This window comes from Tenebrio molitor, chromosome 7 (genome assembly GCF_963966145.1).
Source record: "Tenebrio molitor chromosome 7, icTenMoli1.1, whole genome shotgun sequence".
Taxonomy (NCBI): Eukaryota; Metazoa; Arthropoda; class Insecta; order Coleoptera; family Tenebrionidae; genus Tenebrio; species Tenebrio molitor.
The window spans coordinates 95,770-123,170 of record NC_091052.1 but is presented as its reverse complement, the minus strand read 5'-3'; positions in this window follow the sequence as shown (position 1 = coordinate 123,170).

Sequence of the window (27,401 nt, the reverse complement as noted above, 5' to 3'; positions counted from 1 at the left end):
AAATTTTTGCGAAATTCGCAAAAAAATAAAATTTTTAATTTTCGAAGATTCTTGGCTCAAAAGAAGCGGCTTGATTAGAGGAATCCAACGGTGCCAAATTCATCGCTCTAAGTCGCTTAATAACGGAGTTATGGCCGTTTGAAATTTCAAAATTTTAAACGGCCATAGCTCCGTTATTAAGCAACCTACGGCAATGAATTTTACACCGTTGGATTCCTCTCGTCAAAGAGCTTCTTTTCAAATAAAAATTTTTGCGAAATTCGCAAAAAAATATTTTTTTTAATTTTCGAAGATTTTTCGCTCAAAAGAAGCTGCTTGACGAGAGGAATCCAACGGTGCCAAATTCATCGCTCTAAGTCGCTTAATAACGGAGTTATGGCCGTTTGAAATTTCAAAATTTGAAACGGCCCTAGCTCCGTTATTAAGCAACCTACGGCAATGAATTTTACACCGTTGGATTCCTCTCGTCAAAGAGCTTCTTTTCAAATAAAAATTTTTGCGAAATTCGCAAAAAAATATTTTTTTTAATTTTCGAAGATTCTTGGCTCAAAAGAAGCGGCTTGACGAGAGGAATCCAACGGTGCCAAATTCATCGCTCTAAGTCGCTTAATAACGGAGTTATGGCCGTTTGAAATTTCAAAATTTGAAACGGCCCTAGCTCCGTTATTAAGCAACCTACGGCAATGAATTTTACACCGTTGGATTCCTCTCGTCAAAGAGCTTCTTTTCAAATAAAAATTTTTGCGAAATTCGCAAAAAAATATTTTTTTTAATTTTCGAAGATTCTTGGCTCAAAAGAAGCGGCTTGACGAGAGGAATCCAACGGTGCCAAATTCATCGCTCTAAGTCGCTTAATAACGGAGTTATGGCCGTTTGAAATTTCAAAACTTTAAACGGCCATAGCTCCGTTATTAAGCAACCTGCGGCAATGAATTTTACACCGTTGGATTCCTCTCGTCAAAGAGCTTCTTTTCAAATAAAAATTTTTGCGAAATTCGCAAAAAAATATTTTTTTTAATTTTCGAAGATTCTTGGCTCAAAAGAAGCGGCTTGACGAGAGGAATCCAACGGTGCCAAATTCATCGCTCTAAGTCGCTTAATAACGGAGTTATGGCCGTTTGAAATTTCAAAATTTGAAACGGCCCTAGCTCCGTTATTAAGCAACCTACGGCAATGAATTTTACACCGTTGGATTCCTCTCGTCAAAGAGCTTCTTTTCAAATAAAAATTTTTGCGAAATTCGCAAAAAAATATTTTTTTTAATTTTCGAAGATTCTTGGCTCAAAAGAAGCGGCTTGACGAGAGGAATCCAACGGTGCCAAATTCATCGCTCTAAGTCGCTTAATAACGGAGTTATGGCCGTTTGAAATTTCAAAACTTTAAACGGCCATAGCTCCGTTATTAAGCAACCTACGGCAATGAAATTTACACCCTTGGATTCCTCTCGTCAAACAGCTTCTTTTCAAATAAAAATTTTTGCGAAATTCGCAAAAAAAATAAAATTTTTAATTTTCGAAGATTCTTGGCTCAAAAGAAGCGGCTTGACGAGAGGAATCCAACGGTGCCAAATTCATCGCTCTAAGTCGCTTAATAACGGAGTTATGGCCGTTTGAAATTTCAAAACTTTAAACGGCCATAGCTCCGTTATTAAGCAACCTGCGGCAATGAATTTTACACCGTTGGATTCCTCTCGTCAAAGAGCTTCTTTTCAAATAAAAATTTTTGCGAAATTCGCAAAAAAATAAAATTTTTAATTTTCGAAGATTCTTGGCTCAAAAGAAGCGGCTTGATTAGAGGAATCCAACGGTGCCAAATTCATCGCTCTAAGTCGCTTAATAACGGAGTTATGGCCGTTTGAAATTTCAAAATTTTAAACGGCCATAGCTCCGTTATTAAGCAACCTACGGCAATGAATTTTACACCGTTGGATTCCTCTCGTCAAAGAGCTTCTTTTCAAATAAAAATTTTTGCGAAATTCGCAAAAAAATATTTTTTTTAATTTTCGAAGATTTTTCGCTCAAAAGAAGCTGCTTGACGAGAGGAATCCAACGGTGCCAAATTCATCGCTCTAAGTCGCTTAATAACGGAGTTATGGCCGTTTGAAATTTCAAAATTTGAAACGGCCCTAGCTCCGTTATTAAGCAACCTACGGCAATGAATTTTACACCGTTGGATTCCTCTCGTCAAAGAGCTTCTTTTCAAATAAAAATTTTTGCGAAATTCGCAAAAAAATATTTTTTTTAATTTTCGAAGATTCTTGGCTCAAAAGAAGCGGCTTGACGAGAGGAATCCAACGGTGCCAAATTCATCGCTCTAAGTCGCTTAATAACGGAGTTATGGCCGTTTGAAATTTCAAAACTTTAAACGGCCATAGCTCCGTTATTAAGCAACCTACGGCAATGAAATTTACACCCTTGGATTCCTCTCGTCAAACAGCTTCTTTTCAAATAAAAATTTTTGCGAAATTCGCAAAAAAAATAAAATTTTTAATTTTCGAAGATTCTTGGCTCAAAAGAAGCGGCTTGACGAGAGGAATCCAACGGTGCCAAATTCATCGCTCTAAGTCGCTTAATAACGGAGTTATGGCCGTTTGAAATTTCAAAACTTTAAACGGCCATAGCTCCGTTATTAAGCAACCTGCGGCAATGAATTTTACACCGTTGGATTCCTCTCGTCAAAGAGCTTCTTTTCAAATAAAAATTTTTGCGAAATTCGCAAAAAAATAAAATTTTTAATTTTCGAAGATTCTTGGCTCAAAAGAAGCGGCTTGATTAGAGGAATCCAACGGTGCCAAATTCATCGCTCTAAGTCGCTTAATAACGGAGTTATGGCCGTTTGAAATTTCAAAATTTTAAACGGCCATAGCTCCGTTATTAAGCAACCTACGGCAATGAATTTTACACCGTTGGATTCCTCTCGTCAAAGAGCTTCTTTTCAAATAAAAATTTTTGCGAAATTCGCAAAAAAATATTTTTTTTAATTTTCGAAGATTTTTCGCTCAAAAGAAGCTGCTTGACGAGAGGAATCCAACGGTGCCAAATTCATCGCTCTAAGTCGCTTAATAACGGAGTTATGGCCGTTTGAAATTTCAAAATTTGAAACGGCCCTAGCTCCGTTATTAAGCAACCTACGGCAATGAATTTTACACCGTTGGATTCCTCTCGTCAAAGAGCTTCTTTTCAAATAAAAATTTTTGCGAAATTCGCAAAAAAATATTTTTTTTAATTTTCGAAGATTCTTGGCTCAAAAGAAGCGGCTTGACGAGAGGAATCCAACGGTGCCAAATTCATCGCTCTAAGTCGCTTAATAACGGAGTTATGGCCGTTTGAAATTTCAAAATTTGAAACGGCCCTAGCTCCGTTATTAAGCAACCTACGGCAATGAATTTTACACCGTTGGATTCCTCTCGTCAAAGAGCTTCTTTTCAAATAAAAATTTTTGCGAAATTCGCAAAAAAATATTTTTTTTAATTTTCGAAGATTCTTGGCTCAAAAGAAGCGGCTTGACGAGAGGAATCCAACGGTGCCAAATTCATCGCTCTAAGTCGCTTAATAACGGAGTTATGGCCGTTTGAAATTTCAAAACTTTAAACGGCCATAGCTCCGTTATTAAGCAACCTACGGCAATGAAATTTACACCCTTGGATTCCTCTCGTCAAACAGCTTCTTTTCAAATAAAAATTTTTGCGAAATTCGCAAAAAAAATAAAATTTTTAATTTTCGAAGATTCTTGGCTCAAAAGAAGCGGCTTGACGAGAGGAATCCAACGGTGCCAAATTCATCGCTCTAAGTCGCTTAATAACGGAGTTATGGCCGTTTGAAATTTCAAAACTTTAAACGGCCATAGCTCCGTTATTAAGCAACCTGCGGCAATGAATTTTACACCGTTGGATTCCTCTCGTCAAAGAGCTTCTTTTCAAATAAAATTTTTTGCGAAATTCGCAAAAAAATAAAATTTTTAATTTTCGAAGATTCTTGGCTCAAAAGAAGCGGCTTGATTAGAGGAATCCAACGGTGCCAAATTCATCGCTCTAAGTCGCTTAATAACGGAGTTATGGCCGTTTGAAATTTCAAAATTTTAAACGGCCATAGCTCCGTTATTAAGCAACCTACGGCAATGAATTTTACACCGTTGGATTCCTCTCGTCAAAGAGCTTCTTTTCAAATAAAAATTTTTGCGAAATTCGCAAAAAAATATTTTTTTTAATTTTCGAAGATTTTTCGCTCAAAAGAAGCTGCTTGACGAGAGGAATCCAACGGTGCCAAATTCATCGCTCTAAGTCGCTTAATAACGGAGTTATGGCCGTTTGAAATTTCAAAATTTGAAACGGCCCTAGCTCCGTTATTAAGCAACCTACGGCAATGAATTTTACACCGTTGGATTCCTCTCGTCAAAGAGCTTCTTTTCAAATAAAAATTTTTGCGAAATTCGCAAAAAAATATTTTTTTTAATTTTCGAAGATTCTTGGCTCAAAAGAAGCGGCTTGACGAGAGGAATCCAACGGTGCCAAATTCATCGCTCTAAGTCGCTTAATAACGGAGTTATGGCCGTTTGAAATTTCAAAACTTTAAACGGCCATAGCTCCGTTATTAAGCAACCTACGGCAATGAAATTTACACCCTTGGATTCCTCTCGTCAAACAGCTTCTTTTCAAATAAAAATTTTTGCGAAATTCGCAAAAAAAATAAAATTTTTAATTTTCGAAGATTCTTGGCTCAAAAGAAGCGGCTTGACGAGAGGAATCCAACGGTGCCAAATTCATCGCTCTAAGTCGCTTAATAACGGAGTTATGGCCGTTTGAAATTTCAAAACTTTAAACGGCCATAGCTCCGTTATTAAGCAACCTGCGGCAATGAATTTTACACCGTTGGATTCCTCTCGTCAAAGAGCTTCTTTTCAAATAAAAATTTTTGCGAAATTCGCAAAAAAATATTTTTTTTAATTTTCGAAGATTTTTCGCTCAAAAGAAGCTGCTTGACGAGAGGAATCCAACGGTGCCAAATTCATCGCTCTAAGTCGCTTAATAACGGAGTTATGGCCGTTTGAAATTTCAAAATTTGAAACGGCCCTAGCTCCGTTATTAAGCAACCTACGGCAATGAATTTTACACCGTTGGATTCCTCTCGTCAAAGAGCTTCTTTTCAAATAAAAATTTTTGCGAAATTCGCAAAAAAATATTTTTTTTAATTTTCGAAGATTCTTGGCTCAAAAGAAGCGGCTTGACGAGAGGAATCCAACGGTGCCAAATTCATCGCTCTAAGTCGCTTAATAACGGAGTTATGGCCGTTTGAAATTTCAAAACTTTAAACGGCCATAGCTCCGTTATTAAGCAACCTACGGCAATGAAATTTACACCCTTGGATTCCTCTCGTCAAACAGCTTCTTTTCAAATAAAAATTTTTGCGAAATTCGCAAAAAAAATAAAATTTTTAATTTTCGAAGATTCTTGGCTCAAAAGAAGCGGCTTGACGAGAGGAATCCAACGGTGCCAAATTCATCGCTCTAAGTCGCTTAATAACGGAGTTATGGCCGTTTGAAATTTCAAAACTTTAAACGGCCATAGCTCCGTTATTAAGCAACCTGCGGCAATGAATTTTACACCGTTGGATTCCTCTCGTCAAACAGCTTCTTTTCAAATAAAAATTTTTGCGAAATTCGCAAAAAAAATAAAATTTTTAATTTTCGAAGATTCTTGGCTCAAAAGAAGCGGCTTGACGAGAGGAATCCAACGGTGCCAAATTCATCGCTCTAAGTCGCTTAATAACGGAGTTATGGCCGTTTGAAATTTCAAAATTTTAAACGGCCATAGCTCCGTTATTAAGCAACCTACGGCAATGAATTTTACACCGTTGGATTCCTCTCGTCAAAGAGCTTCTTTTCAAATAAAAATTTTTGCGAAATTCGCAAAAAAATATTTTTTTTAATTTTCGAAGATTTTTCGCTCAAAAGAAGCTGCTTGACGAGAGGAATCCAACGGTGCCAAATTCATCGCTCTAAGTCGCTTAATAACGGAGTTATGGCCGTTTGAAATTTCAAAATTTGAAACGGCCCTAGCTCCGTTATTAAGCAACCTACGGCAATGAATTTTACACCGTTGGATTCCTCTCGTCAAAGAGCTTCTTTTCAAATAAAAATTTTTGCGAAATTCGCAAAAAAATATTTTTTTTAATTTTCGAAGATTCTTGGCTCAAAAGAAGCGGCTTGACGAGAGGAATCCAACGGTGCCAAATTCATCGCTCTAAGTCGCTTAATAACGGAGTTATGGCCGTTTGAAATTTCAAAATTTGAAACGGCCCTAGCTCCGTTATTAAGCAACCTACGGCAATGAATTTTACACCGTTGGATTCCTCTCGTCAAAGAGCTTCTTTTCAAATAAAAATTTTTGCGAAATTCGCAAAAAAATATTTTTTTTAATTTTCGAAGATTCTTGGCTCAAAAGAAGCGGCTTGACGAGAGGAATCCAACGGTGCCAAATTCATCGCTCTAAGTCGCTTAATAACGGAGTTATGGCCGTTTGAAATTTCAAAACTTTAAACGGCCATAGCTCCGTTATTAAGCAACCTGCGGCAATGAATTTTACACCGTTGGATTCCTCTCGTCAAAGAGCTTCTTTTCAAATAAAAATTTTTGCGAAATTCGCAAAAAAATATTTTTTTTAATTTTCGAAGATTCTTGGCTCAAAAGAAGCGGCTTGACGAGAGGAATCCAACGGTGCCAAATTCATCGCTCTAAGTCGCTTAATAACGGAGTTATGGCCGTTTGAAATTTCAAAATTTGAAACGGCCCTAGCTCCGTTATTAAGCAACCTACGGCAATGAATTTTACACCGTTGGATTCCTCTCGTCAAAGAGCTTCTTTTCAAATAAAAATTTTTGCGAAATTCGCAAAAAAATATTTTTTTTAATTTTCGAAGATTCTTGGCTCAAAAGAAGCGGCTTGACGAGAGGAATCCAACGGTGCCAAATTCATCGCTCTAAGTCGCTTAATAACGGAGTTATGGCCGTTTGAAATTTCAAAACTTTAAACGGCCATAGCTCCGTTATTAAGCAACCTACGGCAATGAAATTTACACCCTTGGATTCCTCTCGTCAAACAGCTTCTTTTCAAATAAAAATTTTTGCGAAATTCGCAAAAAAAATAAAATTTTTAATTTTCGAAGATTCTTGGCTCAAAAGAAGCGGCTTGACGAGAGGAATCCAACGGTGCCAAATTCATCGCTCTAAGTCGCTTAATAACGGAGTTATGGCCGTTTGAAATTTCAAAACTTTAAACGGCCATAGCTCCGTTATTAAGCAACCTGCGGCAATGAATTTTACACCGTTGGATTCCTCTCGTCAAAGAGCTTCTTTTCAAATAAAAATTTTTGCGAAATTCGCAAAAAAATAAAATTTTTAATTTTCGAAGATTCTTGGCTCAAAAGAAGCGGCTTGATTAGAGGAATCCAACGGTGCCAAATTCATCGCTCTAAGTCGCTTAATAACGGAGTTATGGCCGTTTGAAATTTCAAAATTTTAAACGGCCATAGCTCCGTTATTAAGCAACCTACGGCAATGAATTTTACACCGTTGGATTCCTCTCGTCAAAGAGCTTCTTTTCAAATAAAAATTTTTGCGAAATTCGCAAAAAAATATTTTTTTTAATTTTCGAAGATTTTTCGCTCAAAAGAAGCTGCTTGACGAGAGGAATCCAACGGTGCCAAATTCATCGCTCTAAGTCGCTTAATAACGGAGTTATGGCCGTTTGAAATTTCAAAATTTGAAACGGCCCTAGCTCCGTTATTAAGCAACCTACGGCAATGAATTTTACACCGTTGGATTCCTCTCGTCAAAGAGCTTCTTTTCAAATAAAAATTTTTGCGAAATTCGCAAAAAAATATTTTTTTTAATTTTCGAAGATTCTTGGCTCAAAAGAAGCGGCTTGACGAGAGGAATCCAACGGTGCCAAATTCATCGCTCTAAGTCGCTTAATAACGGAGTTATGGCCGTTTGAAATTTCAAAACTTTAAACGGCCATAGCTCCGTTATTAAGCAACCTACGGCAATGAAATTTACACCCTTGGATTCCTCTCGTCAAACAGCTTCTTTTCAAATAAAAATTTTTGCGAAATTCGCAAAAAAAATAAAATTTTTAATTTTCGAAGATTCTTGGCTCAAAAGAAGCGGCTTGACGAGAGGAATCCAACGGTGCCAAATTCATCGCTCTAAGTCGCTTAATAACGGAGTTATGGCCGTTTGAAATTTCAAAACTTTAAACGGCCATAGCTCCGTTATTAAGCAACCTGCGGCAATGAATTTTACACCGTTGGATTCCTCTCGTCAAAGAGCTTCTTTTCAAATAAAAATTTTTGCGAAATTCGCAAAAAAATATTTTTTTTAATTTTCGAAGATTCTTGGCTCAAAAGAAGCGGCTTGACGAGAGGAATCCAACGGTGCCAAATTCATCGCTCTAAGTCGCTTAATAACGGAGTTATGGCCGTTTGAAATTTCAAAACTTTAAACGGCCATAGCTCCGTTATTAAGCAACCTACGGCAATGAAATTTACACCGTTGGATTCCTCTCGTCAAACAGCTTCTTTTCAAATAAAAATTTTTGCGAAATTCGCAAAAAAAATAAAATTTTTAATTTTCGAAGATTCTTGGCTCAAAAGAAGCGGCTTGACGAGAGGAATCCAACGGTGCCAAATTCATCGCTCTAAGTCGCTTAATAACGGAGTTATGGCCGTTTGAAATTTCAAAATTTTAAACGGCCATAGCTCCGTTATTAAGCAACCTACGGCAATGAATTTTACACCGTTGGATTCCTCTCGTCAAAGAGCTTCTTTTCAAATAAAAATTTTTGCGAAATTCGCAAAAAAATATTTTTTTTAATTTTCGAAGATTTTTCGCTCAAAAGAAGCTGCTTGACGAGAGGAATCCAACGGTGCCAAATTCATCGCTCTAAGTCGCTTAATAACGGAGTTATGGCCGTTTGAAATTTCAAAATTTGAAACGGCCCTAGCTCCGTTATTAAGCAACCTACGGCAATGAATTTTACACCGTTGGATTCCTCTCGTCAAAGAGCTTCTTTTCAAATAAAAATTTTTGCGAAATTCGCAAAAAAATTTTTTTTTAATTTTCGAAGATTCTTGGCTCAAAAGAAGCGGCTTGACGAGAGGAATCCAACGGTGCCAAATTCATCGCTCTAAGTCGCTTAATAACGGAGTTATGGCCGTTTGAAATTTCAAAATTTGAAACGGCCCTAGCTCCGTTATTAAGCAACCTACGGCAATGAATTTTACACCGTTGGATTCCTCTCGTCAAAGAGCTTCTTTTCAAATAAAAATTTTTGCGAAATTCGCAAAAAAATATTTTTTTTAATTTTCGAAGATTCTTGGCTCAAAAGAAGCGGCTTGACGAGAGGAATCCAACGGTGCCAAATTCATCGCTCTAAGTCGCTTAATAACGGAGTTATGGCCGTTTGAAATTTCAAAACTTTAAACGGCCATAGCTCCGTTATTAAGCAACCTGCGGCAATGAATTTTACACCGTTGGATTCCTCTCGTCAAAGAGCTTCTTTTCAAATAAAAATTTTTGCGAAATTCGCAAAAAAATATTTTTTTTAATTTTCGAAGATTCTTGGCTCAAAAGAAGCGGCTTGACGAGAGGAATCCAACGGTGCCAAATTCATCGCTCTAAGTCGCTTAATAACGGAGTTATGGCCGTTTGAAATTTCAAAATTTGAAACGGCCCTAGCTCCGTTATTAAGCAACCTACGGCAATGAATTTTACACCGTTGGATTCCTCTCGTCAAAGAGCTTCTTTTCAAATAAAAATTTTTGCGAAATTCGCAAAAAAATATTTTTTTTAATTTTCGAAGATTCTTGGCTCAAAAGAAGCGGCTTGACGAGAGGAATCCAACGGTGCCAAATTCATCGCTCTAAGTCGCTTAATAACGGAGTTATGGCCGTTTGAAATTTCAAAACTTTAAACGGCCATAGCTCCGTTATTAAGCAACCTACGGCAATGAAATTTACACCCTTGGATTCCTCTCGTCAAACAGCTTCTTTTCAAATAAAAATTTTTGCGAAATTCGCAAAAAAAATAAAATTTTTAATTTTCGAAGATTCTTGGCTCAAAAGAAGCGGCTTGACGAGAGGAATCCAACGGTGCCAAATTCATCGCTCTAAGTCGCTTAATAACGGAGTTATGGCCGTTTGAAATTTCAAAACTTTAAACGGCCATAGCTCCGTTATTAAGCAACCTACGGCAATGAATTTTACACCGTTGGATTCCTCTCGTCAAACAGCTTCTTTTCAAATAAAAATTTTTGTGAAATTCGCAAAAAAAATAAAATTTTTAATTTTCGAAGATTCTTGGCTCAAAAGAAGCGGCTTGACGAGAGGAATCCAACGGTGCCAAATTCATCGCTCTAAGTCGCTTAATAACGGAGTTATGGCCGTTTGAAATTTCAAAATTTTAAACGGCCATAGCTCCGTTATTAAGCAACCTACGGCAATGAATTTTACACCGTTGGATTCCTCTCGTCAAAGAGCTTCTTTTCAAATAAAAATTTTTGCGAAATTCGCAAAAAAATATTTTTTTTAATTTTCGAAGATTTTTCGCTCAAAAGAAGCTGCTTGACGAGAGGAATCCAACGGTGCCAAATTCATCGCTCTAAGTCGCTTAATAACGGAGTTATGGCCGTTTGAAATTTCAAAATTTGAAACGGCCCTAGCTCCGTTATTAAGCAACCTACGGCAATGAATTTTACACCGTTGGATTCCTCTCGTCAAAGAGCTTCTTTTCAAATAAAAATTTTTGCGAAATTCGCAAAAAAATATTTTTTTTAATTTTCGAAGATTCTTGGCTCAAAAGAAGCGGCTTGACGAGAGGAATCCAACGGTGCCAAATTCATCGCTCTAAGTCGCTTAATAACGGAGTTATGGCCGTTTGAAATTTCAAAATTTGAAACGGCCCTAGCTCCGTTATTAAGCAACCTACGGCAATGAATTTTACACCGTTGGATTCCTCTCGTCAAAGAGCTTCTTTTCAAATAAAAATTTTTGCGAAATTCGCAAAAAAATATTTTTTTTAATTTTCGAAGATTCTTGGCTCAAAAGAAGCGGCTTGACGAGAGGAATCCAACGGTGCCAAATTCATCGCTCTAAGTCGCTTAATAACGGAGTTATGGCCGTTTGAAATTTCAAAACTTTAAACGGCCATAGCTCCGTTATTAAGCAACCTGCGGCAATGAATTTTACACCGTTGGATTCCTCTCGTCAAAGAGCTTCTTTTCAAATAAAAATTTTTGCGAAATTCGCAAAAAAATATTTTTTTTAATTTTCGAAGATTCTTGGCTCAAAAGAAGCGGCTTGACGAGAGGAATCCAACGGTGCCAAATTCATCGCTCTAAGTCGCTTAATAACGGAGTTATGGCCGTTTGAAATTTCAAAATTTGAAACGGCCCTAGCTCCGTTATTAAGCAACCTACGGCAATGAATTTTACACCGTTGGATTCCTCTCGTCAAAGAGCTTCTTTTCAAATAAAAATTTTTGCGAAATTCGCAAAAAAATAAAATTTTTAATTTTCGAAGATTCTTGGCTCAAAAGAAGCGGCTTGACGAGAGGAATCCAAGGTGCCAAATTCATCGCTCTAAGTCGCTTAATAACGGAGTTATGGCCGTTTGAAATTTCAAAACTTTAAACGGCCATAGCTCCGTTATTAAGCAACCTGCGGCAATGAATTTTACACCGTTGGATTCCTCTCGTCAAAGAGCTTCTTTTCAAATAAAAATTTTTGCGAAATTCGCAAAAAAATAAATTTTTTAATTTTCGAAGATTCTTGGCTCAAAAGAAGCGGCTTGATTAGAGGAATCCAACGGTGCCAAATTCATCGCTCTAAGTCGCTTAATAACGGAGTTATGGCCGTTTGAAATTTCAAAATTTTAAACGGCCATAGCTCCGTTATTAAGCAACCTACGGCAATGAATTTTACACCGTTGGATTCCTCTCGTCAAAGAGCTTCTTTTCAAATAAAAATTTTTGCGAAATTCGCAAAAAAATATTTTTTTTAATTTTCGAAGATTTTTCGCTCAAAAGAAGCTGCTTGACGAGAGGAATCCAACGGTGCCAAATTCATCGCTCTAAGTCGCTTAATAACGGAGTTATGGCCGTTTGAAATTTCAAAATTTGAAACGGCCCTAGCTCCGTTATTAAGCAACCTACGGCAATGAATTTTACACCGTTGGATTCCTCTCGTCAAAGAGCTTCTTTTCAAATAAAAATTTTTGCGAAATTCGCAAAAAAATATTTTTTTTAATTTTCGAAGATTCTTGGCTCAAAAGAAGCGGCTTGACGAGAGGAATCCAACGGTGCCAAATTCATCGCTCTAAGTCGCTTAATAACGGAGTTATGGCCGTTTGAAATTTCAAAATTTGAAACGGCCCTAGCTCCGTTATTAAGCAACCTACGGCAATGAATTTTACACCGTTGGATTCCTCTCGTCAAAGAGCTTCTTTTCAAATAAAAATTTTTGCGAAATTCGCAAAAAAATAAATTTTTTAATTTTCGAAGATTCTTGGCTCAAAAGAAGCGGCTTGACGAGAGGAATCCAACGGTGCCAAATTCATCGCTCTAAGTCGCTTAATAACGGAGTTATGGCCGTTTGAAATTTCAAAATTTGAAACGGCCCTAGCTCCGTTATTAAGCAACCTACGGCAATGAATTTTACACCGTTGGATTCCTCTCGTCAAACAGCTTCTTTTCAAATAAAAATTTTTGCGAAATTCGCAAAAAAAATAAAATTTTTAATTTTCGAAGATTCTTGGCTCAAAAGAAGCGGCTTGACGAGAGGAATCCAACGGTGCCAAATTCATCGCTCTAAGTCGCTTAATAACGGAGTTATGGCCGTTTGAAATTTCAAAATTTTAAACGGCCATAGCTCCGTTATTAAGCAACCTACGGCAATGAATTTTACACCGTTGGATTCCTCTCGTCAAAGAGCTTCTTTTCAAATAAAAATTTTTGCGAAATTCGCAAAAAAATATTTTTTTTAATTTTCGAAGATTTTTCGCTCAAAAGAAGCTGCTTGACGAGAGGAATCCAACGGTGCCAAATTCATCGCTCTAAGTCGCTTAATAACGGAGTTATGGCCGTTTGAAATTTCAAAATTTGAAACGGCCCTAGCTCCGTTATTAAGCAACCTACGGCAATGAATTTTACACCGTTGGATTCCTCTCGTCAAAGAGCTTCTTTTCAAATAAAAATTTTTGCGAAATTCGCAAAAAAATATTTTTTTTAATTTTCGAAGATTCTTGGCTCAAAAGAAGCGGCTTGACGAGAGGAATCCAACGGTGCCAAATTCATCGCTCTAAGTCGCTTAATAACGGAGTTATGGCCGTTTGAAATTTCAAAATTTGAAACGGCCCTAGCTCCGTTATTAAGCAACCTACGGCAATGAATTTTACACCGTTGGATTCCTCTCGTCAAAGAGCTTCTTTTCAAATAAAAATTTTTGCGAAATTCGCAAAAAAATATTTTTTTTAATTTTCGAAGATTCTTGGCTCAAAAGAAGCGGCTTGACGAGAGGAATCCAACGGTGCCAAATTCATCGCTCTAAGTCGCTTAATAACGGAGTTATGGCCGTTTGAAATTTCAAAACTTTAAACGGCCATAGCTCCGTTATTAAGCAACCTGCGGCAATGAATTTTACACCGTTGGATTCCTCTCGTCAAAGAGCTTCTTTTCAAATAAAAATTTTTGCGAAATTCGCAAAAAAATATTTTTTTTAATTTTCGAAGATTCTTGGCTCAAAAGAAGCGGCTTGACGAGAGGAATCCAACGGTGCCAAATTCATCGCTCTAAGTCGCTTAATAACGGAGTTATGGCCGTTTGAAATTTCAAAATTTGAAACGGCCCTAGCTCCGTTATTAAGCAACCTACGGCAATGAATTTTACACCGTTGGATTCCTCTCGTCAAAGAGCTTCTTTTCAAATAAAAATTTTTGCGAAATTCGCAAAAAAATAAAATTTTTAATTTTCGAAGATTCTTGGCTCAAAAGAAGCGGCTTGACGAGAGGAATCCAACGGTGCCAAATTCATCGCTCTAAGTCGCTTAATAACGGAGTTATGGCCGTTTGAAATTTCAAAACTTTAAACGGCCATAGCTCCGTTATTAAGCAACCTGCGGCAATGAATTTTACACCGTTGGATTCCTCTCGTCAAAGAGCTTCTTTTCAAATAAAAATTTTTGCGAAATTCGCAAAAAAATAAATTTTTTAATTTTCGAAGATTCTTGGCTCAAAAGAAGCGGCTTGATTAGAGGAATCCAACGGTGCCAAATTCATCGCTCTAAGTCGCTTAATAACGGAGTTATGGCCGTTTGAAATTTCAAAATTTTAAACGGCCATAGCTCCGTTATTAAGCAACCTACGGCAATGAATTTTACACCGTTGGATTCCTCTCGTCAAAGAGCTTCTTTTCAAATAAAAATTTTTGCGAAATTCGCAAAAAAATATTTTTTTTAATTTTCGAAGATTTTTCGCTCAAAAGAAGCTGCTTGACGAGAGGAATCCAACGGTGCCAAATTCATCGCTCTAAGTCGCTTAATAACGGAGTTATGGCCGTTTGAAATTTCAAAATTTGAAACGGCCCTAGCTCCGTTATTAAGCAACCTACGGCAATGAATTTTACACCGTTGGATTCCTCTCGTCAAAGAGCTTCTTTTCAAATAAAAATTTTTGCGAAATTCGCAAAAAAAATAAAATTTTTAATTTTCGAAGATTCTTGGCTCAAAAGAAGCGGCTTGACGAGAGGAATCCAACGGTGCCAAATTCATCGCTCTAAGTCGCTTAATAACGGAGTTATGGCCGTTTGAAATTTCAAAATTTGAAACGGCCCTAGCTCCGTTATTAAGCAACCTACGGCAATGAATTTTACACCGTTGGATTCCTCTCGTCAAACAGCTTCTTTTCAAATAAAAATTTTTGCGAAATTCGCAAAAAAAATAAAATTTTTAATTTTCGAAGATTCTTGGCTCAAAAGAAGCGGCTTGACGAGAGGAATCCAACGGTGCCAAATTCATCGCTCTAAGTCGCTTAATAACGGAGTTATGGCCGTTTGAAATTTCAAAACTTTAAACGGCCATAGCTCCGTTATTAAGCAACCTACGGCAATGAATTTTACACCGTTGGATTCCTCTCGTCAAACAGCTTCTTTTCAAATAAAAATTTTTGCGAAATTCGCAAAAAAAATAAAATTTTTAATTTTCGAAGATTCTTGGCTCAAAAGAAGCGGCTTGACGAGAGGAATCCAACGGTGCCAAATTCATCGCTCTAAGTCGCTTAATAACGGAGTTATGGCCGTTTGAAATTTCAAAATTTTAAACGGCCATAGCTCCGTTATTAAGCAACCTACGGCAATGAATTTTACACCGTTGGATTCCTCTCGTCAAAGAGCTTCTTTTCAAATAAAAATTTTTGCGAAATTCGCAAAAAAATATTTTTTTTAATTTTCGAAGATTTTTCGCTCAAAAGAAGCTGCTTGACGAGAGGAATCCAACGGTGCCAAATTCATCGCTCTAAGTCGCTTAATAACGGAGTTATGGCCGTTTGAAATTTCAAAATTTGAAACGGCCCTAGCTCCGTTATTAAGCAACCTACGGCAATGAATTTTACACCGTTGGATTCCTCTCGTCAAAGAGCTTCTTTTCAAATAAAAATTTTTGCGAAATTCGCAAAAAAATATTTTTTTTAATTTTCGAAGATTCTTGGCTCAAAAGAAGCGGCTTGACGAGAGGAATCCAACGGTGCCAAATTCATCGCTCTAAGTCGCTTAATAACGGAGTTATGGCCGTTTGAAATTTCAAAATTTGAAACGGCCCTAGCTCCGTTATTAAGCAACCTACGGCAATGAATTTTACACCGTTGGATTCCTCTCGTCAAAGAGCTTCTTTTCAAATAAAAATTTTTGCGAAATTCGCAAAAAAATATTTTTTTTAATTTTCGAAGATTCTTGGCTCAAAAGAAGCGGCTTGACGAGAGGAATCCAACGGTGCCAAATTCATCGCTCTAAGTCGCTTAATAACGGAGTTATGGCCGTTTGAAATTTCAAAACTTTAAACGGCCATAGCTCCGTTATTAAGCAACCTGCGGCAATGAATTTTACACCGTTGGATTCCTCTCGTCAAAGAGCTTCTTTTCAAATAAAAATTTTTGCGAAATTCGCAAAAAAATATTTTTTTTAATTTTCGAAGATTCTTGGCTCAAAAGAAGCGGCTTGACGAGAGGAATCCAACGGTGCCAAATTCATCGCTCTAAGTCGCTTAATAACGGAGTTATGGCCGTTTGAAATTTCAAAACTTTAAACGGCCATAGCTCCGTTATTAAGCAACCTACGGCAATGAATTTTACACCGTTGGATTCCTCTCGTCAAACAGCTTCTTTTCAAATAAAAATTTTTGCGAAATTCGCAAAAAAAATAAAATTTTTAATTTTCGAAGATTCTTGGCTCAAAAGAAGCGGCTTGACGAGAGGAATCCAACGGTGCCAAATTCATCGCTCTAAGTCGCTTAATAACGGAGTTATGGCCGTTTGAAATTTCAAAATTTTAAACGGCCATAGCTCCGTTATTAAGCAACCTACGGCAATGAATTTTACACCGTTGGATTCCTCTCGTCAAAGAGCTTCTTTTCAAATAAAAATTTTTGCGAAATTCGCAAAAAAATATTTTTTTTAATTTTCGAAGATTTTTCGCTCAAAAGAAGCTGCTTGACGAGAGGAATCCAACGGTGCCAAATTCATCGCTCTAAGTCGCTTAATAACGGAGTTATGGCCGTTTGAAATTTCAAAATTTGAAACGGCCCTAGCTCCGTTATTAAGCAACCTACGGCAATGAATTTTACACCGTTGGATTCCTCTCGTCAAAGAGCTTCTTTTCAAATAAAAATTTTTGCGAAATTCGCAAAAAAATATTTTTTTTAATTTTCGAAGATTCTTGGCTCAAAAGAAGCGGCTTGACGAGAGGAATCCAACGGTGCCAAATTCATCGCTCTAAGTCGCTTAATAACGGAGTTATGGCCGTTTGAAATTTCAAAATTTGAAACGGCCCTAGCTCCGTTATTAAGCAACCTACGGCAATGAATTTTACACCGTTGGATTCCTCTCGTCAAAGAGCTTCTTTTCAAATAAAAATTTTTGCGAAATTCGCAAAAAAATATTTTTTTTAATTTTCGAAGATTCTTGGCTCAAAAGAAGCGGCTTGACGAGAGGAATCCAACGGTGCCAAATTCATCGCTCTAAGTCGCTTAATAACGGAGTTATGGCCGTTTGAAATTTCAAAACTTTAAACGGCCATAGCTCCGTTATTAAGCAACCTGCGGCAATGAATTTTACACCGTTGGATTCCTCTCGTCAAAGAGCTTCTTTTCAAATAAAAATTTTTGCGAAATTCGCAAAAAAATAAATTTTTTAATTTTCGAAGATTCTTGGCTCAAAAGAAGCGGCTTGATTAGAGGAATCCAACGGTGCCAAATTCATCGCTCTAAGTCGCTTAATAACGGAGTTATGGCCGTTTGAAATTTCAAAATTTTAAACGGCCATAGCTCCGTTATTAAGCAACCTACGGCAATGAATTTTACACCGTTGGATTCCTCTCGTCAAAGAGCTTCTTTTCAAATAAAAATTTTTGCGAAATTCGCAAAAAAATATTTTTTTTAATTTTCGAAGATTTTTCGCTCAAAAGAAGCTGCTTGACGAGAGGAATCCAACGGTGCCAAATTCATCGCTCTAAGTCGCTTAATAACGGAGTTATGGCCGTTTGAAATTTCAAAATTTGAAACGGCCCTAGCTCCGTTATTAAGCAACCTACGGCAATGAATTTTACACCGTTGGATTCCTCTCGTCAAAGAGCTTCTTTTCAAATAAAAATTTTTGCGAAATTCGCAAAAAAATATTTTTTTTAATTTTCGAAGATTCTTGGCTCAAAAGAAGCGGCTTGACGAGAGGAATCCAACGGTGCCAAATTCATCGCTCTAAGTCGCTTAATAACGGAGTTATGGCCGTTTGAAATTTCAAAATTTGAAACGGCCCTAGCTCCGTTATTAAGCAACCTACGGCAATGAATTTTACACCGTTGGATTCCTCTCGTCAAAGAGCTTCTTTTCAAATAAAAATTTTTGCGAAATTCGCAAAAAAATAAATTTTTTAATTTTCGAAGATTCTTGGCTCAAAAGAAGCGGCTTGACGAGAGGAATCCAACGGTGCCAAATTCATCGCTCTAAGTCGCTTAATAACGGAGTTATGGCCGTTTGAAATTTCAAAATTTGAAACGGCCCTAGCTCCGTTATTAAGCAACCTACGGCAATGAATTTTACACCGTTGGATTCCTCTCGTCAAACAGCTTCTTTTCAAATAAAAATTTTTGCGAAATTCGCAAAAAAAATAAAATTTTTAATTTTCGAAGATTCTTGGCTCAAAAGAAGCGGCTTGACGAGAGGAATCCAACGGTGCCAAATTCATCGCTCTAAGTCGCTTAATAACGGAGTTATGGCCGTTTGAAATTTCAAAACTTTAAACGGCCATAGCTCAGTTATTAAGCAACCTACGGCAATGAATTTTACACCGTTGGATTCCTCTCGTCAAACAGCTTCTTTTCAAATAAAAATTTTTGCGAAATTCGCAAAAAAAATAAAATTTTTAATTTTCGAAGATTCTTGGCTCAAAAAAAGCGGCTTGATTAGAGGAATCCAACGGTGCCAAATTCATCGCTCTAAGTCGCTTAATAACGGAGTTATGGCAGTTTGAAATTTCAAAATTTGAAACGGCCCTAGCTCCGTTATTAAGCAACCTACGGCAATGAATTTTACACCGTTGGATTCCTCTCGTCAAAGAGCTTCTTTTCAAATAAAAATTTTTGCGAAATTCGCAAAAAAATATTTTTTTTAATTTTCGAAGATTCTTGGCTCAAAAGAAGCGGCTTGACGAGAGGAATCCAACGGTGCCAAATTCATCGCTCTAAGTCGCTTAATAACGGAGTTATGGCCGTTTGAAATTTCAAAATTTTAAACGGCCATAGCTCCGTTATTAAGCAACCTGCGGCAATGAATTTTACACCGTTGGATTCCTCTCGTCAAAGAGCTTCTTTTCAAATAAAAATTTTTGCGAAATTCGCAAAAAAATAAATTTTTTAATTTTCGAAGATTCTTGGCTCAAAAGAAGCGGCTTGATTAGAGGAATCCAACGGTGCCAAATTCATCGCTCTAAGTCGCTTAATAACGGAGTTATGGCCGTTTGAAATTTCAAAATTTTAAACGGCCATAGCTCCGTTATTAAGCAACCTACGGCAATGAATTTTACACCGTTGGATTCCTCTCGTCAAAGAGCTTCTTTTCAAATAAAAATTTTTGCGAAATTCGCAAAAAAAATAAAATTTTTAATTTTCGAAGATTCTTGGCTCAAAAGAAGCGGCTTGACGAGAGGAATCCAACGGTGCCAAATTCATCGCTCTAAGTCGCTTAATAACGGAGTTATGGCCGTTTGAAATTTCAAAATTTGAAACGGCCCTAGCTCCGTTATTAAGCAACCTACGGCAATGAATTTTACACCGTTGGATTCCTCTCGTCAAACAGCTTCTTTTCAAATAAAAATTTTTGCGAAATTCGCAAAAAAAATAAAATTTTTAATTTTCGAAGATTCTTGGCTCAAAAGAAGCGGCTTGACGAGAGGAATCCAACGGTGCCAAATTCATCGCTCTAAGTCGCTTAATAACGGAGTTATGGCCGTTTGAAATTTCAAAACTTTAAACGGCCATAGCTCCGTTATTAAGCAACCTACGGCAATGAATTTTACACCGTTGGATTCCTCTCGTCAAACAGCTTCTTTTCAAATAAAAATTTTTGCGAAATTCGCAAAAAAAATAAAATTTTTAATTTTCGAAGATTCTTGGCTCAAAAGAAGCGGCTTGACGAGAGGAATCCAACGGTGCCAAATTCATCGCTCTAAGTCGCTTAATAACGGAGTTATGGCCGTTTGAAATTTCAAAATTTGAAACGGCCCTAGCTCCGTTATTAAGCAACCTACGGCAATGAATTTTACACCGTTGGATTCCTCTCGTCAAAGAGCTTCTTTTCAAATAAAAATTTTTGCGAAATTCGCAAAAAAATAAAATTTTTAATTTTCGAAGATTCTTGGCTCAAAAGAAGCGGCTTGACGAGAGGAATCCAACGGTGCCAAATTCATCGCTCTAAGTCGCTTAATAACGGAGTTATGGCCGTTTGAAATTTCAAAACTTTAAACGGCCATAGCTCCGTTATTAAGCAACCTGCGGCAATGAATTTTACACCGTTGGATTCCTCTCGTCAAAGAGCTTCTTTTCAAATAAAAATTTTTGCGAAATTCGCAAAAAAATAAATTTTTTAATTTTCGAAGATTCTTGGCTCAAAAGAAGCGGCTTGATTAGAGGAATCCAACGGTGCCAAATTCATCGCTCTAAGTCGCTTAATAACGGAGTTATGGCCGTTTGAAATTTCAAAATTTTAAACGGCCATAGCTCCGTTATTAAGCAACCTACGGCAATGAATTTTACACCGTTGGATTCCTCTCGTCAAAGAGCTTCTTTTCAAATAAAAATTTTTGCGAAATTCGCAAAAAAATATTTTTTTTAATTTTCGAAGATTTTTCGCTCAAAAGAAGCTGCTTGACGAGAGGAATCCAACGGTGCCAAATTCATCGCTCTAAGTCGCTTAATAACGGAGTTATGGCCGTTTGAAATTTCAAAATTTGAAACGGCCCTAGCTCCGTTATTAAGCAACCTACGGCAATGAATTTTACACCGTTGGATTCCTCTCGTCAAAGAGCTTCTTTTCAAATAAAAATTTTTGCGAAATTCGCAAAAAAATATTTTTTTTAATTTTCGAAGATTCTTGGCTCAAAAGAAGCGGCTTGACGAGAGGAATCCAACGGTGCCAAATTCATCGCTCTAAGTCGCTTAATAACGGAGTTATGGCCGTTTGAAATTTCAAAATTTGAAACGGCCCTAGCTCCGTTATTAAGCAACCTACGGCAATGAATTTTACACCGTTGGATTCCTCTCGTCAAAGAGCTTCTTTTCAAATAAAAATTTTTGCGAAATTCGCAAAAAAATAAATTTTTTAATTTTCGAAGATTCTTGGCTCAAAAGAAGCGGCTTGACGAGAGGAATCCAACGGTGCCAAATTCATCGCTCTAAGTCGCTTAATAACGGAGTTATGGCCGTTTGAAATTTCAAAATTTGAAACGGCCCTAGCTCCGTTATTAAGCAACCTACGGCAATGAATTTTACACCGTTGGATTCCTCTCGTCAAACAGCTTCTTTTCAAATAAAAATTTTTGCGAAATTCGCAAAAAAAATAAAATTTTTAATTTTCGAAGATTCTTGGCTCAAAAGAAGCGGCTTGACGAGAGGAATCCAACGGTGCCAAATTCATCGCTCTAAGTCGCTTAATAACGGAGTTATGGCCGTTTGAAATTTCAAAACTTTAAACGGCCATAGCTCCGTTATTAAGCAACCTGCGGCAATGAATTTTACACCGTTGGATTCCTCTCGTCAAAGAGCTTCTTTTCAAATAAAAATTTTTGCGAAATTCGCAAAAAAATAAATTTTTTAATTTTCGAAGATTCTTGGCTCAAAAGAAGCGGCTTGACGAGAGGAATCCAACGGTGCCAAATTCATCGCTCTAAGTCGCTTAATAACGGAGTTATGGCCGTTTGAAATTTCAAAACTTTAAACGGCCATAGCTCAGTTATTAAGCAACCTACGGCAATGAATTTTACACCGTTGGATTCCTCTCGTCAAACAGCTTCTTTTCAAATAAAAATTTTTGCGAAATTCGCAAAAAAATATTTTTTTTAATTTTCGAAGATTCTTGGCTCAAAAGAAGCGGCTTGACGAGAGGAATCCAACGGTGCCAAATTCATCGCTCTAAGTCGCTTAATAACGGAGTTATGGCCGTTTGAAATTTCAAAATTTGAAACGGCCCTAGCTCCGTTATTAAGCAACCTACGGCAATGAATTTTACACCGTTGGATTCCTCTCGTCAAAGAGCTTCTTTTCAAATAAAAATTTTTGCGAAATTCGCAAAAAAATATTTTTTTTAATTTTCGAAGATTCTTGGCTCAAAAGAAGCGGCTTGACGAGAGGAATCCAACGGTGCCAAATTCATCGCTCTAAGTCGCTTAATAACGGAGTTATGGCCGTTTGAAATTTCAAAATTTTAAACGGCCATAGCTCCGTTATTAAGCAACCTACGGCAATGAATTTTACACCGTTGGATTCCTCTCGTCAAACAGCTTCTTTTCAAATAAAAATTTTTGCGAAATTCGCAAAAAAAATAAAATTTTTAATTTTCGAAGATTCTTGGCTCAAAAGAAGCGGCTTGATTAGAGGAATCCAACGGTGCCAAATTCATCGCTCTAAGTCGCTTAATAACGGAGTTATGGCCGTTTGAAATTTCAAAACTTTAAACGGCCATAGCTCCGTTATTAAGCAACCTACGGCAATGAATTTTACACCGTTGGATTCCTCTCGTCAAACAGCTTCTTTTCAAATAAAAATTTTTGCGAAATTCGCAAAAAAAATAATTTTTTTAATTTTCGAAGATTCTTGGCTCAAAAGAAGCGGCTTGACGAGAGGAATCCAACGGTGCCAAATTCATCGCTCTAAGTCGCTTAATAACGGAGTTATGGCCGTTTGAAATTTCAAAATTTGAAACGGCCCTAGCTCCGTTATTAAGCAACCTACGGCAATGAATTTTACACCGTTGGATTCCTCTCGTCAAACAGCTTCTTTTCAAATAAAAATTTTTGCGAAATTCGCAAAAAAAATAAAATTTTTAATTTTCGAAGATTCTTGGCTCAAAAGAAGCGGCTTGACGAGAGGAATCCAACGGTGCCAAATTCATCGCTCTAAGTCGCTTAATAACGGAGTTATGGCCGTTTGAAATTTCAAAACTTTAAACGGCCATAGCTCCGTTATTAAGCAACCTACGGCAATGAATTTTACACCGTTGGATTCCTCTCGTCAAACAGCTTCTTTTCAAATAAACATTTTTGCGAAATTCGCAAAAAAAATAAAATTTTTAATTTTCGAAGATTCTTGGCTCAAAAGAAGCGGCTTGACGAGAGGAATCCAACGGTGCCAAATTCATCGCTCTAAGTCGCTTAATAACGGAGTTATGGCCGTTTGAAATTTCAAAATTTTAAACGGCCATAGCTCCGTTATTAAGCAACCTACGGCAATGAATTTTACACCGTTGGATTCCTCTCGTCAAAGAGCTTCTTTTCAAATAAAAATTTTTGCGAAATTCGCAAAAAAATATTTTTTTTAATTTTCGAAGATTCTTGGCTCAAAAGAAGCGGCTTGACGAGAGGAATCCAACGGTGCCAAATTCATCGCTCTAAGTCGCTTAATAACGGAGTTATGGCCGTTTGAAATTTCAAAACTTTAAACGGCCATAGCTCCGTTATTAAGCAACCTGCGGCAATGAATTTTACACCGTTGGATTCCTCTCGTCAAAGAGCTTCTTTTCAAATAAAAATTTTTGCGAAATTCGCAAAAAAATATTTTTTTTAATTTTCGAAGATTCTTGGCTCAAAAGAAGCGGCTTGACGAGAGGAATCCAACGGTGCCAAATTCATCGCTCTAAGTCGCTTAATAACGGAGTTATGGCCGTTTGAAATTTCAAAATTTGAAACGGCCCTAGCTCCGTTATTAAGCAACCTACGGCAATGAATTTTACACCGTTGGATTCCTCTCGTCAAAGAGCTTCTTTTCAAATAAAAATTTTTGCGAAATTCGCAAAAAAATAAAATTTTTAATTTTCGAAGATTCTTGGCTCAAAAGAAGCGGCTTGACGAGAGGAATCCAACGGTGCCAAATTCATCGCTCTAAGTCGCTTAATAACGGAGTTATGGCCGTTTGAAATTTCAAAACTTTAAACGGCCATAGCTCCGTTATTAAGCAACCTGCGGCAATGAATTTTACACCGTTGGATTCCTCTCGTCAAAGAGCTTCTTTTCAAATAAAAATTTTTGCGAAATTCGCAAAAAAATAAATTTTTTAATTTTCGAAGATTCTTGGCTCAAAAGAAGCGGCTTGATTAGAGGAATCCAACGGTGCCAAATTCATCGCTCTAAGTCGCTTAATAACGGAGTTATGGCCGTTTGAAATTTCAAAATTTTAAACGGCCATAGCTCCGTTATTAAGCAACCTACGGCAATGAATTTTACACCGTTGGATTCCTCTCGTCAAAGAGCTTCTTTTCAAATAAAAATTTTTGCGAAATTCGCAAAAAAATATTTTTTTTAATTTTCGAAGATTTTTCGCTCAAAAGAAGCTGCTTGACGAGAGGAATCCAACGGTGCCAAATTCATCGCTCTAAGTCGCTTAATAACGGAGTTATGGCCGTTTGAAATTTCAAAATTTGAAACGGCCCTAGCTCCGTTATTAAGCAACCTACGGCAATGAATTTTACACCGTTGGATTCCTCTCGTCAAAGAGCTTCTTTTCAAATAAAAATTTTTGCGAAATTCGCAAAAAAATATTTTTTTTAATTTTCGAAGATTCTTGGCTCAAAAGAAGCGGCTTGACGAGAGGAATCCAACGGTGCCAAATTCATCGCTCTAAGTCGCTTAATAACGGAGTTATGGCCGTTTGAAATTTCAAAATTTGAAACGGCCCTAGCTCCGTTATTAAGCAACCTACGGCAATGAATTTTACACCGTTGGATTCCTCTCGTCAAAGAGCTTCTTTTCAAATAAAAATTTTTGCGAAATTCGCAAAAAAATAAATTTTTTAATTTTCGAAGATTCTTGGCTCAAAAGAAGCGGCTTGACGAGAGGAATCCAACGGTGCCAAATTCATCGCTCTAAGTCGCTTAATAACGGAGTTATGGCCGTTTGAAATTTCAAAATTTGAAACGGCCCTAGCTCCGTTATTAAGCAACCTACGGCAATGAATTTTACACCGTTGGATTCCTCTCGTCAAACAGCTTCTTTTCAAATAAAAATTTTTGCGAAATTCGCAAAAAAAATAAAATTTTTAATTTTCGAAGATTCTTGGCTCAAAAGAAGCGACTTGACGAGAGGAATCCAACGGTGCCAAATTCATCGCTCTAAGTCGCTTAATAACGGAGTTATGGCCGTTTGAAATTTCAAAACTTTAAACGGCCATAGCTCCGTTATTAAGCAACCTGCGGCAATGAATTTTACACCGTTGGATTCCTCTCGTCAAAGAGCTTCTTTTCAAATAAAAATTTTTGCGAAATTCGCAAAAAAATAAATTTTTTAATTTTCGAAGATTCTTGGCTCAAAAGAAGCGGCTTGACGAGAGGAATCCAACGGTGCCAAATTCATCGCTCTAAGTCGCTTAATAACGGAGTTATGGCCGTTTGAAATTTCAAAACTTTAAACGGCCATAGCTCAGTTATTAAGCAACCTACGGCAATGAATTTTACACCGTTGGATTCCTCTCGTCAAACAGCTTCTTTTCAAATAAAAATTTTTGCGAAATTCGCAAAAAAAATAAAATTTTTAATTTTCGAAGATTCTTGGCTCAAAAAAAGCGGCTTGATTAGAGGAATCCAACGGTGCCAAATTCATCGCTCTAAGTCGCTTAATAACGGAGTTATGGCAGTTTGAAATTTCAAAATTTGAAACGGCCCTAGCTCCGTTATTAAGCAACCTACGGCAATGAATTTTACACCGTTGGATTCCTCTCGTCAAAGAGCTTCTTTTCAAATAAAAATTTTTGCGAAATTCGCAAAAAAATATTTTTTTTAATTTTCGAAGATTCTTGGCTCAAAAGAAGCGGCTTGACGAGAGGAATCCAACGGTGCCAAATTCATCGCTCTAAGTCGCTTAATAACGGAGTTATGGCCGTTTGAAATTTCAAAATTTTAAACGGCCATAGCTCCGTTATTAAGCAACCTACGGCAATGAATTTTACACCGTTGGATTCCTCTCGTCAAAGAGCTTCTTTTCAAATAAAAATTTTTGCGAAATTCGCAAAAAAATATTTTTTTTAATTTTCGAAGATTTTTCGCTCAAAAGAAGCTGCTTGACGAGAGGAATCCAACGGTGCCAAATTCATCGCTCTAAGTCGCTTAATAACGGAGTTATGGCCGTTTGAAATTTCAAAATTTGAAACGGCCCTAGCTCCGTTATTAAGCAACCTACGGCAATGAATTTTACACCGTTGGATTCCTCTCGTCAAAGAGCTTCTTTTCAAATAAAAATTTTTGCGAAATTCGCAAAAAAATAAAATTTTTAATTTTCGAAGATTCTTGGCTCAAAAGAAGCGGCTTGACGAGAGGAATCCAACGGTGCCAAATTCATCGCTCTAAGTCGCTTAATAACGGAGTTATGGCCGTTTGAAATTTCAAAACTTTAAACGGCCATAGCTCCGTTATTAAGCAACCTGCGGCAATGAATTTTACACCGTTGGATTCCTCTCGTCAAAGAGCTTCTTTTCAAATAAAAATTTTTGCGAAATTCGCAAAAAAATATTTTTTTTAATTTTCGAAGATTTTTCGCTCAAAAGAAGCTGCTTGACGAGAGGAATCCAACGGTGCCAAATTCATCGCTCTAAGTCGCTTAATAACGGAGTTATGGCCGTTTGAAATTTCAAAATTTGAAACGGCCATAGCTCCGTTATTAAGCAACCTACGGCAATGAATTTTACACCGTTGGATTCCTCTCGTCAAAGAGCTTCTTTTCAAATAAAAATTTTTGCGAAATTCGCAAAAAAATATTTTTTTTAATTTTCGAAGATTTTTCGCTCAAAAGAAGCTGCTTGACGAGAGGAATCCAACGGTGCCAAATTCATCGCTCTAAGTCGCTTAATAACGGAGTTATGGCCGTTTGAAATTTCAAAATTTGAAACGGCCCTAGCTCCGTTATTAAGCAACCTACGGCAATGAATTTTACACCGTTGGATTCCTCTCGTCAAAGAGCTTCTTTTCAAATAAAAATTTTTGCGAAATTCGCAAAAAAATATTTTTTTTAATTTTCGAAGATTCTTGGCTCAAAAGAAGCGGCTTGACGAGAGGAATCCAACGGTGCCAAATTCATCGCTCTAAGTCGCTTAATAACGGAGTTATGGCCGTTTGAAATTTCAAAACTTTAAACGGCCATAGCTCAGTTATTAAGCAACCTACGGCAATGAATTTTACACCGTTGGATTCCTCTCGTCAAACAGCTTCTTTTCAAATAAAAATTTTTGCGAAATTCGCAAAAAAAATAAAATTTTTAATTTTCGAAGATTCTTGGCTCAAAAAAAGCGGCTTGATTAGAGGAATCCAACGGTGCCAAATTCATCGCTCTAAGTCGCTTAATAACGGAGTTATGGCAGTTTGAAATTTCAAAATTTGAAACGGCCCTAGCTCCGTTATTA